The 16074-nt window shown below is 40.0% G+C and overlaps 1 pseudogene; it reads left to right on the top strand.

The window, feature by feature from the left end:
* LOC102837122 overlaps positions 1-16074 on the top strand; it is an 84890-nt pseudogene that overhangs the window by 52530 nt on the left and 16286 nt on the right.

Raw genomic sequence — 16074 nt, 5'->3', positions numbered from 1 at the left:
AAAAAAAAAAAAATCACCACTGAACCAATAAATAATGTCATAATAAAAGGAGAAAAGATTGAAGTTTTCAAAGACTTAATTTTTCCTGGATATGCAGTCAACATGAAAGGAAACAGCAGTTAAAAAATAAAATGAAATGTTGCATTAGGCAAATCTGCTGCAAAAAAATTCTCTTTAAAGTGTTCAAGAGTAAAGGTATTTGTTTGATGACTAAGGTGCGCCTGACCAAGCCTTGGTGTTTCCAATTGCCTCATATGCGTGGGACAATGAATAAGGCAGACTGCAGAAGAATGCTGTTGTTGTTGTTGTTGTTAAGTGCCATCTGGTCGGTTCTGACTCATAGAAACCCTGTATAGGGTTTCTGAGGAGTAGCTGTTTGTCTGAACTGCTGACCTTGTGGTTCTCAGTCCAATGCTGATCCTACAGTGCTACACCAGAAGTCCTGTAGAAGAATGTTGTTGTTAAGTACCATCAAGTTGGTTTCAACTCAATAGCGACCCTGATTAGGGTTTCTAAGTAGTGGCTGATGAGTTTGAACTGCCGATCTTGTGGTTCAAAACCAAGCTTGCGGACCAGTGTATTATCCTACAGCACCATTTGGACAAGAATATTAAAGGTACCATGGACTGTCAGAAGAACAAACAAATCTATGTTGAAAGAAATATAGCCAGAATGTTGGTTAGAAGTCAGGATGGCGAGACTTCATCTCTCATACTTCAGACATGTTATTAGGAGGGACCAGTTCCTGGAGAAAGACATAATACTAGATAAAGTGGCGGGTCAGTGAAAAAGAGGAAGACCCCCAGGAGATGGAATGATACGGTGACAGCAGTAATGAGCTCAATCATAACAAGTATTGTGAGGATGGCGCAGGGTCAGACACTGTTTTGTTCTGTTGTGCGTAGGTTTGCTATAAGTCAGAACTGACTCGATGGCACCTAACAACAACATTGTTGTTGTTATGTGTCACTGCATAGGTACAGACTCATGTTGTTGTTGTTGTTGTTGTTGTTATGTGCCGTGGAGTCGGTTCTGACTCATAGTGACCCTGTACAGGGTTTCCCAGGCTGCAAATCTTTACGGGAGCAGAAAGCCTCATCTTTCTCCTGCAGAACAGCTGGTGGTTTCGAACTGCTGACCATGAGATTCTCAGCCCGATTCATAACCACTACACTACCAGAGCTCCTTATAACCCCCTTTATATAGGGTTTCCAAGAGTGGCTGGTGGGTTTGAACTGAAGAAGCTTTCACTTATCAGTCCAGTGCTTTTCCTAGAAATACAAATAAACATTAATATTAAAATCAGCTGGATTACAGAAAAAAAACGTAAACTTTTAACCTAATTGTTTATCTCAATGTTTTACCTTGTCGTGCGACTCTGATCATTAGAGGGAAAGGTGAATTGGACTAACCCCTCTTCTATGTTATCTCTCCTTCTGGTAAGCACCCAACACCAATCCCTTACCTGTTTCTACTGTGAAGAGGACTCTAGGCCCCTCAACATTCTGCTCATCCTCTGTCCTCTAGTTTATTAAAACCCTTACATCCTGTTGGGGATTTAACTGACTGTCATAGTCAGGGTTCTTAGAAACAGAGCCAGTAAGATATACATATAGGAGGGTAAGTAAAAAAGGAGTTCATACATGCACAAGTTAATTCCAAACAAAAGTGTTTTAAACATGTTTCTGTCATCAGTGAATGGCCGAAGACTTCTGCAGGCTTGTGTGCCTAAATCCTTAGTTCAGGAGCCTGCATAAGTGAAGAGTGGAGGCATTCCTATTTACAAACTGGAGGCACCCTTCTAGTGAAACCCTTTTTTGTTTTGCAACTGATTAGATAATGCCCACACACATCTAATCAGTAGCTGTGGTGCTGTGTGGTACTGTGGGTTTGAACCACAGCGTCAGGGGTTCAAGCTTATCAGCCACTCATCAGAACCCCTACATAGAGTTGCTATGGGTTGGAACCAACTCGACATCACTTAATAACAACAATCCACATTATGGAGGGTAATCTGCTTCATTTAAAGCCAATTGATTTAATCTCATATAACTACTTTTTGACAGAGTTTAAACTAGTGTCTAAACTAGGCTTTAAGGAGCTCTGGTAGTGTATGGTTATGAATCGGACTGCTAATCTCACGGTCAGCAGTTTGAAACTACCAGTTGTTCCACAGGAGAAAGATGAGGCTTTCTGCTCCCTTAAAGATTTACAAACTGTGTACAGGGTTGCTATGAGTCAGAACCGACTCACGGCACATAACAACAGCAACTACAAACTAGTGTTTGACCAAGCATCTAGGCACCATTGTCTAACCAAGTTGACACTTAAAATTAACCATCACAGTAACTGAAAACCTTAATATGTCTTCCCATTTGTTGTTGTTAGGTGCCGTAGAGTCAATTCTGACTCATAGTGACCACTCTGTGGTGATGTGGGTTGGTGCACTGGACTTTAAAGTCATTCGAACTGCAAAATCTGTGGTTCAAGCTCACTAGCTGCTCTTTGGAAACCCTACACAGGGTCATTATGCGTTGGAATCTACTCTACAGCACTTAACAACAACAACATGTACTATAGAATGAAACAATGTCATTTTCCATAGTAACTTTAAAATCCTGGGCAGGAAACTCAGAAACTTGGGAGCAAAAAGTAAAGTTAGAAATCTTTATTCTAGTTGAAGATCATGAGAAAGAAGAGAGTATCTAAAGCAAACGTCTCGCTATATATTTTTGTTTATTTTTCATAAGATAGAAATAATGATATTACTAATATTTTATTTTAAAGTATTCAGATACATAGATTTTTCCTAAATAACCTAAATATTTGCTATATTTCAAAACCAAAATTTATGAACATATAAAAAGTGACAAATAAAAACATAAGTTAAAAATATGAAGATTATACCCATAGTACTAAGAGTTCTGGCAAGATATCTATTTATAGTCTGGGTAAAATAAAAGCTTATTCAAAAACGAACAAACTGGACTACAGAAAACAGAAGACATGTAATTATGAAAACTGGATCCTTTTAGAAAGTAGGATCTTAAAAAAACAGTAAGTTTTTTTTCATGTCATCATTCATTCAGAGAATATTTTTGGTGTTGTTTTCTACCTACCAATAAAACTCTTTCTAACTCTAAAGTAACTTAGGAGGTGGAATATAGTTAATAAGCCAGTTTCAAATATTGCCCCATGACATCATCATCAAATATAATATAACCCACAAAAGCTGAAACCTGTGTGAGGTGAAAATTGTCAGACAAGGAAAACTCAAATCTGTGTAATAAAGCACTGGACTGCAAGGTTGGTTTGGATCACGAGATTGGTGGTTCAAACTCACCAGATGCTCCTTGGAAACCCTATACAGGGTCACTATGAGTCCGAACCAACTCGAAGGTGCTTAACAACAGCAATAGAAAGAGATAGAAAAGCATGGTAAGGCTGCTCTCTGTGAGAATTGGATAAATAAGGCAGTCCAGTTGAGTTCTGGCCCTCACAAGTTTCACCCTGATAACTTTATGATCTTTTTGAAGAAGCTTTTGTTCTGTTTGCAGGGACAATTGCTGTTAGCTGTGGAGTTGATTTGGACTCATGGCGAGACCCTGTGACAACCTTTTAAGGTTGTAATCTTTCACAAGTTTTCCCAAGCTCCCCGAATGGATTAGAACTGCCACCCTTTCAGCCAATTGATCAGGGCTTAACTGTTGGCGCAACTCAGGGACTCCTTTGCAGGAATAACAATCTTTTCATTGATGGCAAGTTTTAGTACTTGTTTCTAGAAAAGCATTTCTGGCTTCTCCTTTTCTTTACTTCCTTCAAATACAAATGAAAACTTAATGCAGAAAGACCCAATTAAATTTCAAGGATGTCACATTTCACTGTTTAAATGGTCTCTGGACTAGAAAATAGTTATACTTGCAACAGAAGCCTTGCTTTTTTGAAAGGTATAGAAGAGCCCTTTCTATCAGATCACAGTACAAGAAGTACTGTCTGGGGATTAAATTATGTGTATTTCAGATTTTTTTTTTTAAGTCTAAACAGCAGTGTTATGCTGTGGGAAAAAAAAAAAATCCAATATTTTTGTATTTGTAGGGGAGTTAGTTGTCTGCACTCTGTTAGGAAACCAGAATGACCCTCAGTCCTGAAAGGGTGTGTCTGCTCCAACCGGGAGGTGCTCCATTTCCTGGGGCATCTTTAATGACCTAAATGGGGCTTTGCACTGAAAAGAAGGTGAGAAAGAAACTGCTTGGATGAGACTTCAAAGCTCTGAAGCCTGTGAAGGAAAGGAGGTACAAAATAGACCATTCCAAACTCAACATGACCCAAGCTGTAATCTTCCCCCTTAAATCTGACCCCTTGCCTAGTTTCAGGTGGTAGCACCCCAATCCATGAAGCAGAGTAACAGGACACTTGAGAGTCACTCCTTGTACCGGGCAGATATGGAGTGTTGGCTTGATCCCTGCCCCCTGGTCTTCGCATCCTGGTGTACTGTCCTCCTTTTGCCTCTTTTGAGTGTAGGCAGGGCTGTGACTTGTTTCTGACCAATTAACTGCAGCAAAGGGAATGGTGGATTTGTGCTGCGTCTCCCAAGAGTGGACTGCCCACCTTGCTAGTGTTATTGTTGTTAAGTGCCATTGAGTCAGTTCCAACTCACAGCAACCCTGTATGGTCAACCTTTCAGTTCAAACCAAGCTTTTGGTCTAGTGCTTTATCCTACAGCACCACACCAGAGTTGTTGTTGTTGTTAAGTGCCATGAAGTCAGTTCCGACTCATAGCAACCCTATACAGGGTTTCCGAGGCTGTAAATCTTTACGGGAGCAGACCGCCTCATTTTTCTCCCATGGAACAGCTGGTAGTTTCGAACTGCTGGCCTTGTGATCCACAGCCCGATTTGTAACCACTATGCTACCAGAGCTCCTCCACACCAGAGTATCCCTCTCCATTATTGGCTTGGAGGAAGTGCCTACGTTGGGGAAACCCACGTGGAGAAGAATTGCAGGTGGCCAAAACCTCTGGCTGACTTACATCAACAACAACAACAACAAAATCCTAACACTGCGAAGCTCTCGGAAGCAGATCCTTTCCCATTGGAGTCTGAAGCCTCAAATGAGACCCCAGTCTTGATTGACATTTTGATTGTAGCCTACGTGGGGCCCTATGCAGAGGATCCAGTTAGTACGTGCTCAGGCTCCTGACCCGCAGAAACTGAGCTAATCAGTGCAAGCTGTCTTAAGTCACTAAGTTTGTGGTAATATTGTCCTGTAGCAGTCATTAACTGTATAAGGTTTCTGAGAAGCGGCTGGTGAGTTTGAACCACCGAACTTGCAGTGCAAACCTACCTCGCAGTCTAGTGCAGTGCCACCCCATCATTTTCCTGCCAGTTTCTTATAGCGTCTTCTCTATCTTGCCAGTGAACTAGTTCAGGCAGGCAGCTTTTCTTGCTGGCCAGTGACCATTGCTCCCCGCCACTTGCTGCCTAAAACTATACCCCTTAGCAGTACTGAGATACTTGCCTCCATCAAGCTATGAGTCACCTCAGTGGAATTCTCACATAGTGCCCACTCAATCTGGGAACCTCTTCCTCCCCTGGAGAATGGACACATCGTGTATTGTGTCACAATGACCTGTTTATATGTAGGTCTTACCTGCTGGGCTTTGTGTTCCTTGAAGGATTACGTCTTTATTCATATTTGTACTTTGCTCTAAGAAGAGAGGCTGGCACATTAGTATTTTGATACATATTTGATGAATAAAGGGCTGAACATAAGTAAGAAAAGCACCAAGAGAACTGGCCCTACACCATGGAACTGGAAACAGACCTTGAGTTCCCAGTGGACATTCCCTAGAAGGCAGGCAATATGTAATGTTGAGGGCATTAAATAATCTTTCACTCAATTGTTGTTTCATCCACCCATCCTCTGACTGTGTATCTGAGGCAGAAGCAGTCCTTGAATCCAAGTAGTTCAAGAGAGACAAGAACCTAGGAAATTACAGTCCATAATAAGGACTTGCACCTGATGGGTGGTAAGGAAGATTTTCAAGAGGAGGTTATTCCTGACCTGACTTTTGAAAGTATAGTACAGATTTGGCATGAGAATGCATAACACACAGAAGAACTCGATGGTGCCCAACTACCACTTCTGAGTATCCTGACCAGGGTCACAACAGTTGCATCGTGATAGAAAGGGAAAAAACTGGAACAAAACTAACTTTACATTCTCAAAGAGCCAGACCCACTGGGCCCTATGAGACTGGAGAAGTTTCTGAGATTATTGCCACGAGACACTCTTTAAACATTCAAACAAAGCCATCCACAAGTCACCTTTTGACTAAATAGCAAGTTAACACTCATAGAGTATCACCCTTGAGTACTGCACTCTCTTTAAAAAAGTAACTTACGAGACCAATTGGTTGGATCAGAAGGTTGTGGGGAACAGAGAGAAGAAGTTCATGGGACTAGACTAAAATAGAAGTAATGAAATTGCTGCATTATGTGAAGAATGTAATCAATGTCATGGAACAATATGTGTAGGAATTTAATAGAAATCTGTATTGCTATGTATATTTTCACCAAACACACACACACAAAAGATGCATGGCACAATCAGGGAACTTGATATGACTATAAGATATGACATCTGGAAAAGAAGTGATAAAGGAAAGTTAAAGTAAGGAATTTATATTTTATATTTAAGATATCAGAGAATTCTAAGTAGTTTGTGATCTGGTTAGATTTGTAGCTTTCAAAGATCAAAAGAGCACTATCTTTGGAGAGTTTATGAGTCTTGAAGATCCCTAGGTGGCAAACAATTTGCACTCATCTAACTTAAAGGTTGACAGTTCCACAACAGCACTGTGAAAGAAAGACGTGCTTCTGTAAAGATTACAGCCAAGAAAACCCTGTGAAGCAGTTCTACTTCACATGGGGCCCCCATGAGTTGGAATCAACTCCAAGTCAGTAGTCTTTCACCAAGGAGGCAGCAATTGGAGATAACCATTTTACTGATAGAGCTCTCTGAAGGACGTAGCAGGCTGCATTGCTGAAATATACAATTCGGTTATCTTGACTACTGTCACAGGCTGGCACAAGTCCTTTCCTGCCAGGGCAGAGCCTGTCCCTGAAGAAGCACCATGTAGCACATGCCCTAAAGAGACATGGATAAAGAAGGGATGGTCAATGTGTATCCAAATTCCTCTCCTAAAGTCATAAGTCAGATAACTGAGAGGAGAGAAGCCAAGAACAGGATCCAATAGGAGTCACTCTACATGGAAGGAAAAATCTTCCCCAGATTGTTTCCCCTTCTTTTAACACAATGAACTTAACCATTTAGCTGGTGATGAACCAGGATGTGTCTGACCCTCTGATGAGAGGAGATAGAGATCCTTTAGAAGAGGATAATCAGTCATGTTGTCTATCAAAAGATTTTACAAATAGGATAAAAACTACATCATAAAATGACTCCCCAAATAAAAAATGAATAAAAGAGAGATGTTCAAAATTTGAATATATATATATGTACAACCAGAATGCTCCTTACAGGCACTTTGGACATGTTATCAGGAGGCACCAGTCCCTGGAGAAGGCCATCATGATTGGTAAAGTGGAAAGTCATTGACAAAGAGAAAGACTCTCAATATTGACATAATGGCAATCAGAATGAACTCAAATATAACAATTGTGAGGATGGCACAGGGCCTGGCAATGTTTTATTCTCTTGTCTCTATAAGTTGGAACTGACTCGAAGGTGCCTAACAATGACAACATACCCTTTTGTACTTCCAAATTCCCAAGGAAATATTAAAGCTCAAACTAAAATGTTTGTCCTTGTGAATCAAAACACCAAATGCATGTCTCTTTCCCCTTTCAACTCGCCTTCATCAGAGCCAAGTTCTCAGTGGAGCAGTATGATTACATAGAGGGAGGATTGTGCAAATACGTAAATTCATTGAGGATAATGGTAGTCAATCTTCCCACTGTTGAAGGAAGGGTTATAATGGGGAAAGGACACAGATCATAATAAACTCAGTGGTTGGACTGGAATTAGAGGTGTTGATAGGATTTTATGGTCTTATATATATAGCTTTAAAAGAGTTCTGGTGTGATGCTGTGGGTTAATGCGTCAGACTGCAAAAGCCATTTGAACTGCAAGGTCGGCGGTTCAAGCTCACCAGCTGCTCCTTGTAAACTCTATACAGGGTCACTAAGGGTTGGAACTAACTGGACAACACTTAACAACAACAACATAATAGCTATAAAGGAGCTCTGATAGCATAGTGGTTATGAGTCAGGTTGCTAACCTCAAGGTCAGCAGTTCGAAACTACCAGCTGATCTGCAGGAGACAGAGGAGGCTTTCTGCTTCCATAAAAGTTTACAGCCTTGGAAATCCTGTGCAGGGTCACTATGAGTCAGAACTGACCCCATGGCACACCAGCACCACCACCATATCAATACTAATCTATAGCTATGTAGATAGATGTGTGCATAACTGCATGTGCATGTTTACATACATCATTTCTAGATTTCTTTGTTCTATCCTTGGAAAGCAGTGGCATTCCTGTAGCAATGAGCACACTTAGCATCCAGACCTCAGCTTTTAAATGCCACTCTTTGCTAAAAGAAACCAGGTTTTTTTTTGCAGAAATGGCAGCTCCAGGACTGTGGCAAGAAAGATTCAAGAAGAGCCTAGAATACGCTCAAAGGATGATGGGGCCTGCTCAATGATGGGGACATGGCCATAGGACTTAGAAGTCAGCTTGTAGGGGGGCACTCACTGTCCAAGGCTGGGTCAATCTAAGCATCAGAGTAAATACTAATTGTGAATTGCAATCATTTGAGTGAAACATAGAAATCTGAGTCCACACTGGCATAATAGATTATTACTGTTGTTCAGTATTGTGGAGTTGTTCCGACTCATAGCGACCCTGTATGGGGTTTCCGAGGCTGTAACTTTTAACAGAAGCAGAAAGCCTCATCTTTCTACTGTGGTGTAATATATAGATAAATAATAAACGTAAAAGGATAAAAAAAAAACTCTATCTTATGGAAAATATATCATAATACCACTATCTAAGCTATGTATTAATACTTGTTCATTAATGAATATAAATATTTAACAGTCAATTATAAATTAAGAAATATATTAATGAATTCACTTTATTAAAACAGTGTTGGAATTAATTGATATAGATCTGTTAATTGACTTTACTTTGGGGACCTACACATACCATCTTAACACAATAAACAATAAAAGTTAACACAATTATGGGGAAAATCAGTATCTGAGTACCTCCTGACATGAGACACTGAGAAAAATACAGAATAACTTTTTAGTAGTAATATTGACAAAAATTTTCTTTATCAACATTTTATTCAAATATCACTGTAACAGTAACTATATTTAAGCACTTTACAAACATTAACTCATTTAGCCTTCACATTGTGGATATCCTCATTTGATAGAAAATAAATGGAAGCCTACGGTTCGAAACTACCAGCCATTCTGTGGGAGAAAGATGAGGCTTTCTACTCCCGTAAAGATTTACACCCTTGGAAACCCTGTACAGGGTCGCTATGGGTCGGAACCCACTCGACGGCACTTAACAACAACAAGGGAGGTTAAATAGCCTGTCCAAGGTGACATAGCAATGAAGTGGCAGTGCTTGCCTTCAACCCCGGGGATTCTGACTTCAGGGTCCATGTCCTTCAGCTGGCCTTTGAAAGAAGCAATTTGACTTGCTTCTCATTTGATGAGTGTTATCCCAGCCAAATCTAAATGTTCACAGAGTAATTTTTCCCTGGGTTGAGAGTTGCATACTACCAGTTGGACTTCAGTAGAAATAATAACATTAGATGTGGACATTTTGTTTTAAAAGCTTGATGAGATCATTGAAATTAACAAAACACTCTCCCTTGAACAGCAGGTAGTAATCCACTGTTTGGACATTTAATGCTGAACCCAAGCTGGATTCTAGAGCTTTTGTATCTGATAAACTGTGCCAGCCTGGTACGACTTGATTCTACTCAAATCCTAAGACCTGTATGCCATTTGTCCCTTTCACCTCTAATTGACAGGAAGAACTCAGTGAAGGAGTAAAGGTTGCATGAACAGGGTGGGGTTTGAACTAGAAATTTATTAAGATTTTTAGGAAGCCATCTTCCAATGATATATTAAAATGTGATCCTTGGTGTGCTGGTCTGTAGCCCCAAAAGGGGAGAACAAAATACTAGATGATAGCATCATCATATTCTAAATGTTAGACCATCTAAGCAGGTTGTGCTATGACTTTGTGAAACTGACTAATGGACCAGCATTAACCTGTCACCAATCTCCAGGCCGTAGAAGAAAAGTCTTATGCATGGGGACAAAAGAGGCCAGTTAGGATGCCAGTTTCAGACAGTAGCCAGTATGCTGTGGTTTTAAGTAGATGAGAAGAAGGGAGTATTTCCCTCTCTTTAATGCAAGAGAAAGATGAGACTTTCTACTCCCGTAAAGATTTACACCCTCGGAAACCTGTACAGGGTCGCTATGGGTCGGAACCGACTCGACGGCACTTAACAACAACAACAACAACAATGCAAGTGAGGGAGGAGTCTTGAAGAGAGCCATTTAGTGAGTCTAACATGAGTCTCTGAGTTTGAGGGACATGAAGACTGATGTGGGAATTGCCAAGTAAAAATCTAAAGATGAGACAGTTGACCAAGCACAAAGGGTGGGGTGGTCTATGGAAGCAGACTATACTGCTTCCTCCTTCTATAACCAGCAGGGCAAAGGTCTGTGTTTCCAAAAGAACAGATGCAGACCTCACCAAAAGAGGCCAGCTGATGAGGACCACCTGAAGAGGTGATGCAACCCCAGCAGAAAGGTAGACCCTAGGCCAGGAGCCAGGGAGAAGGTACCACTGGGGTCTGTAGTCAGAGGAGCCAGCAGGGGCTCTCCCAGGAACCAAAAGCACCATGTGTCTACTCTGTACATTGAGATTCATTCCTGAATCCTTAGTTTTTTCTTCCTCCTCTTCACCTGACCATGGGAGCAACTCAAATTGTAAAAAGAAAAAAAGAAGTGGGCCTCCATCCCTTTCATTTACTGCAGGTTGCTAAGCCTGAGAGAAGCTACAAAACTGGGAAGAACAGACATGCAGTGGGAACGAATTGTCTGGATTGGGATAATGATGAAAACGATGATGATAATGCTATTGGATTTTGCTTTGCTTTCTTTTATTTTATTTGGGTAATGTTATTATGTAAGAGGTTACAAAAAATAAGAAAAAAAAGACTGTGGCAGGTCCCTGAGATTTCCAAGAGGTGAGAAAAACAAGACCAGAGACCAGAAAGCAGATTTGAAGGATCTGAACAGGTGGTTACGAAATGAAACTCTTGTTTTTTCCCAAGGAACACCCTCCCTACACTGGAGCTCAGAGGTGCTGAGCCAACCATAAGGAAGGTTGGTCTGAGCACCACCATGTCTCTGCCCTGTTTCTGTGTGGAGCCTGAGTAGAGTATTTAATAGGTTCCCCAGAGGTGTCTGTGTACCATGTTACACCAGGGATAACATGGCCAGCTTGTCAAAAGCATCACTACCTCAGTGGCCAACACCACTTTCTCATTATTTTTAGGTCATTGTTCTCAAAGCTACTGTGCAATCTTCCTTTTATTGTTGTTAGTTTTCAAGAGCAAAATGAATCTATAAAATTCATAACATAAAAATTAGTCTGAGTGAGTAAATAGACAAAGCTATTCAGGAAGATAATTTTTAAGAGATAAAAGGGGATACAGAGGAGGAAGATGGTGGAGGGAGGCATTGTAACACTTTTCAGCGTAGGTAGCATCTGGATTTGAGTGACAATAATATTACTAACAATAATAAATTCTAAGATATAATACTTTTGGGGTCTGTATTGTAAATACAATTCTAAATTGTTCACATGCATTATCTTATTTCATTTTCACATCAGTTTAAGTATTATTCTTATCAGTCCCATTTTACAGATGATAAAATGTAAGCACAGACGTTTAAGAAATTAATTCAAGGCTCAAAACTACCAAATGACAGAGCTGGCGGGCAGATCTAAGATACCCAACTCTAATGCCATTCTAGTAGGCTGACAAGTACGGACTTGTTAGGTATGCTGGGAACAGCAAGCTGAGTTTGATGATATTACATAGATTCCCATCCACCTGGAGATGAGAGAGATAAGAGGAAGGGCTGGTTGGTCCAAAGTGTGATGAGACCTGGGGACTCCTGAGCCCATGGACCAGGACGGAGCCATGGAGGGCTAGAGCTGAAAGTGAAGCATCCAGCTGATATGAAGTGAGGGGAGATGTACAAGAAGGCCCAGATTTGTAGATAGTACCCATTCAACCTAGCTTGATGATCAGAACTTGACTAGAGGAAGATGAAAAAAACAATTTTTGATAAAGTGTAAATTGCTACAATTTGATGAACTTGACCTATACTTATGGATGTAGTAGCTCAAAACACCAAGTGAAAGGGGAAGGAGTCTTTACATCAAGTCTTCTCATACATCTTCTAAGGCTTACCAAAGTATTTCTGTGACTTGTAATGTTTGACAACACTTGCCAGTCAATGAGTAATAAATACAAGGATCTGATTTATATATATATAAAAAAAGGCATGGAGATTTGTGGCCGCATCATGTTTCTGAGAAGTCACATGCCTAGTTTGGGTGTGGAAAAGGGAGAGAAGACTAGCAAGAATTGTTGGTCAAGCAGGCAGGCACCAACCAGCTCATGGAGGACCTTTTGTACACCATGCTGAAGGAGTTGAACTTCACCCTGTAATAGATGATAACAGTGTGGTAGGGCAAAACAAGAGGTAGGCAGGCTAGTTAAGAGGCTGATAGAGAAAGATAAAGTCTCTCCCCACTGAATAGTTTTCATCTTATCTAAATGGGTCTGGTGAAAAAGATGGGGATAAGAGTCTTATGATTCAATAGTGAGCAATTTTTATCATGACTAATTGCGACTGCCACAACTGTAACAAAAATATTTTTGTAACAAAAATGGGGGAGTAGTTAATCTTATAGTCCAGAAACAGAGGAACCTAGGATCATCAAGGGAGAAGAGCAGGAGCAGAATGTGGGACCTGATCCAGAGAAGCAGCGACACTAGAGATGGAGGCAGAGATGAAGACATGAAGAAAGGGAGCAGCTGAGGACTCTAGACTCATGAAAAGAGAGGGACTTAAAGTTGGTGGCCAGGAGGCAGGCTTGCAGAATGTACCCTTTGATTGTTTAAATTATTGTATATTCCTGAGTGTTGTTTTTTTTTATACACTCCCCTACACCCTCCCCTCCAAAAAAAGAAAAAACCAGAGGGATGGAAGCAAGTACTGTTGAATGATGATGCACAGAAGATATTGTAATCATTGCAATGAAATGATCGTGTAAAGCTGATATTCTCCCATGTAAACTATCACTCAGTTCACAATAATAAAGAAAAAAGAAAAGAAAAAAAAAGAGGCTATTACAATGACCAAAGTAGGCATGAAAAGGGCAAAGAGGAGGAGGTGATGGGAGACATTTAGGGATGGGCTGAACAGATCTTTTGAGTTACTGAGGGTGAGGAAGGAGGTTAAAATGACTACTGGGTTGCTGGGAGACAGACAAAATGACAGTGAAGATACTCGGTTCTGTTTGGACCTGCTGAATTTGAGATGTCTAGGAGTCCTGGTGTGGCATTGTGGGTTAATGCACCAGACTGCAAAGCTGTTTGAACTGCAAGGTCGGTGGTTCAAACTCACCAGCTGCTCCTTGGAAACCCTATACAGGGTCGCTATGGGTCGGAATCGACTCGGCGGCACTTAACAACAACAAGAAGTGTGGCACTGTGGGTTAATGCACTGGACTTCACAGTTGGTTTGAACTGCAAGGTTGGTGGTTTAAGCTCACCAGCGGCTCCTCAGAAACCCTATACAGGGTCATTGTGGGTCGGAACCATCTCGACAGCACTTAACAACAGGTAATATCCTGGACTGGACACTAAGGGAATAAATGAGTCTTGAGTTCAGCAGTATTTGAACTGGTAGACATAAACAACAATGCTGCTGTTATGTGTCATCAAGTCAGTTCTGACACATAGTGACCTGTATTGTGTTTCCAGGACTGTAGACTTTTACTGGAGCAGAAAGCTTCAACTTTCTCCCTCAGAGAAGCTGGTGAATTCAAACTGCTAAACTTGTGGTTGGTTAGCATCCCAGTGTATAACCCACCATATTGCTAGGGATTCATTAAATGAGAACATATGTGATATTATCTATATAATCAATACTGTTTTTTAAATTGTCAAATTTAAACATCTGATATTGTTATATAAATGTTCACTCTTTTGAGTTCTATTTCATACTTACATACTGATTTTTAAAATATTGTCTAGATATATCTCATTCAAACTCACGGCCATTGAGTTGATTCCGACTCATAGCAACCTTGTATAGGGTTTCTGAGGCTATAACTCTTTAGAGGAACAGCAGGCCTCATCTTTCTCCCTCAGAACAGCTGGTGGGTTTGAATTGCCCACCTTGTGGTTAGCAGCCCAGTGCTTATCTTACAGCGCCATCAGGACCCCTTGTAGATAATATCAGTGTTAGGCTATTAAGCCTAATTCTACTCTACCTCAGTATCATATTATTATTCTCAGTTTATTGATAGTCATCAAATAAGATTAGAACTATTTTAATTTTTAAATTTAACTCTTTGGTATTAGCCGATATTATTAGATTCTACTGTTTTCCATATGTGTGTGTACTCAAATGCATTACTAACTCATATACAAATAGTAAAAATAAAATGATTCTCCTATCATTTCTAAAAGAATCCTAAATGGATATTATGATTTTGCATGTTGAAAATGAGATTTTCATGTGCTGGAAATAAGTAACAACATCCATTAGTAAAGCATTTCGTACATGTTTTGGTTTGGGGGGATATATTTCGTTAGAGTAATGACTGCAAATAAGGAAGCTCTTAATATTTAAAAACAAGCATTTGTTTCTCCCCTCATCTCCAATATAAACTGAGGGAGTTAGCTGTACTATTACCATTGGGGTCCAGATGTGACACTGTAGGATAAGCACTGGATTGCTAACCTCAAGGTCTGAGGTTCAAACCCACCATCTGCTCCTCAGAAACCCTGTACAGGGTAGCTATGAATTTATTTAACAATAACAACAATAACATTGACAATTACTTCCATTTTTACCATATCTTTCTACATATTAAAAAAATTTGCTCTCAGTGGCAATGGGTTTGGTTCCTTTTTCTAGGGAGGTTTTGAAATGGGACATTCATAAATGTGAATCCATAAATGTCCATGATTCATGAATTATGATGTGAATTTACTATTAGAAATAATTATTATCATAATTTGCATGACTGATATTATGGAAGATAGTACTGGGCTAAATTTCATGATAATTTAACATTTCTTTCAATATATTTTTAGTTCTTTACTTAAAATTGTGTGCAAGTTATAAGACATAACTTTAGAAGACCACAGCTTAGACAAAACATTAAATGGTTTCTGGTAGTGCTAGTTTGGTATCTGACTTTCAATGCTGATTTCTCTCCCCAGCAATTTTTTGAGGTGGAAGAAGAGAAGACTTCTAGACAAGACCCAAATGCTGTCAAAATGAATGTATTGTTAAAAACACTGAAGGAGAAAGAAAAACTTATTAAGGCATTAACAGAGGAACTAGAACAACTTCAAGAAAGTCATTTCCCCCAAACTGTACATTTCAAGGTAATATATCATTAATGTTAACAGTGGTGGTAGTGATGGGTGTGTCATGGAATCAGTTCCAACTCATAGGGACTGTTTATAGGGTTTCTGAGGCTGTAAACTTTTACGGAAGCAGAAAGATTCATCTTTCTCCCAAGGAGTAACTAGTAGATTCGAACTGCTATCATGCAGTTAGCAGACCAACTAGTAACGCTCTATGCTACCAGGACTCCTTAATGTTAATGTATATGAAAATATCTATAACTAACTAGAAACTTGAGTAAAAAAGAAAGGAAATTCAGTGGAAGCATCTCAGACGTCTCTATTCTTTAC

The sequence above is a fragment of the Chrysochloris asiatica genome, unplaced genomic scaffold, assembly GCF_000296735.1.
Source record: "Chrysochloris asiatica unplaced genomic scaffold, ChrAsi1.0 scaffold00137, whole genome shotgun sequence".
Taxonomy (NCBI): Eukaryota; Metazoa; Chordata; class Mammalia; order Afrosoricida; family Chrysochloridae; genus Chrysochloris; species Chrysochloris asiatica.
The sequence above is the reverse complement of the archived record's forward strand: the minus strand, read 5'-3'. Positions and strand labels throughout refer to the sequence as shown.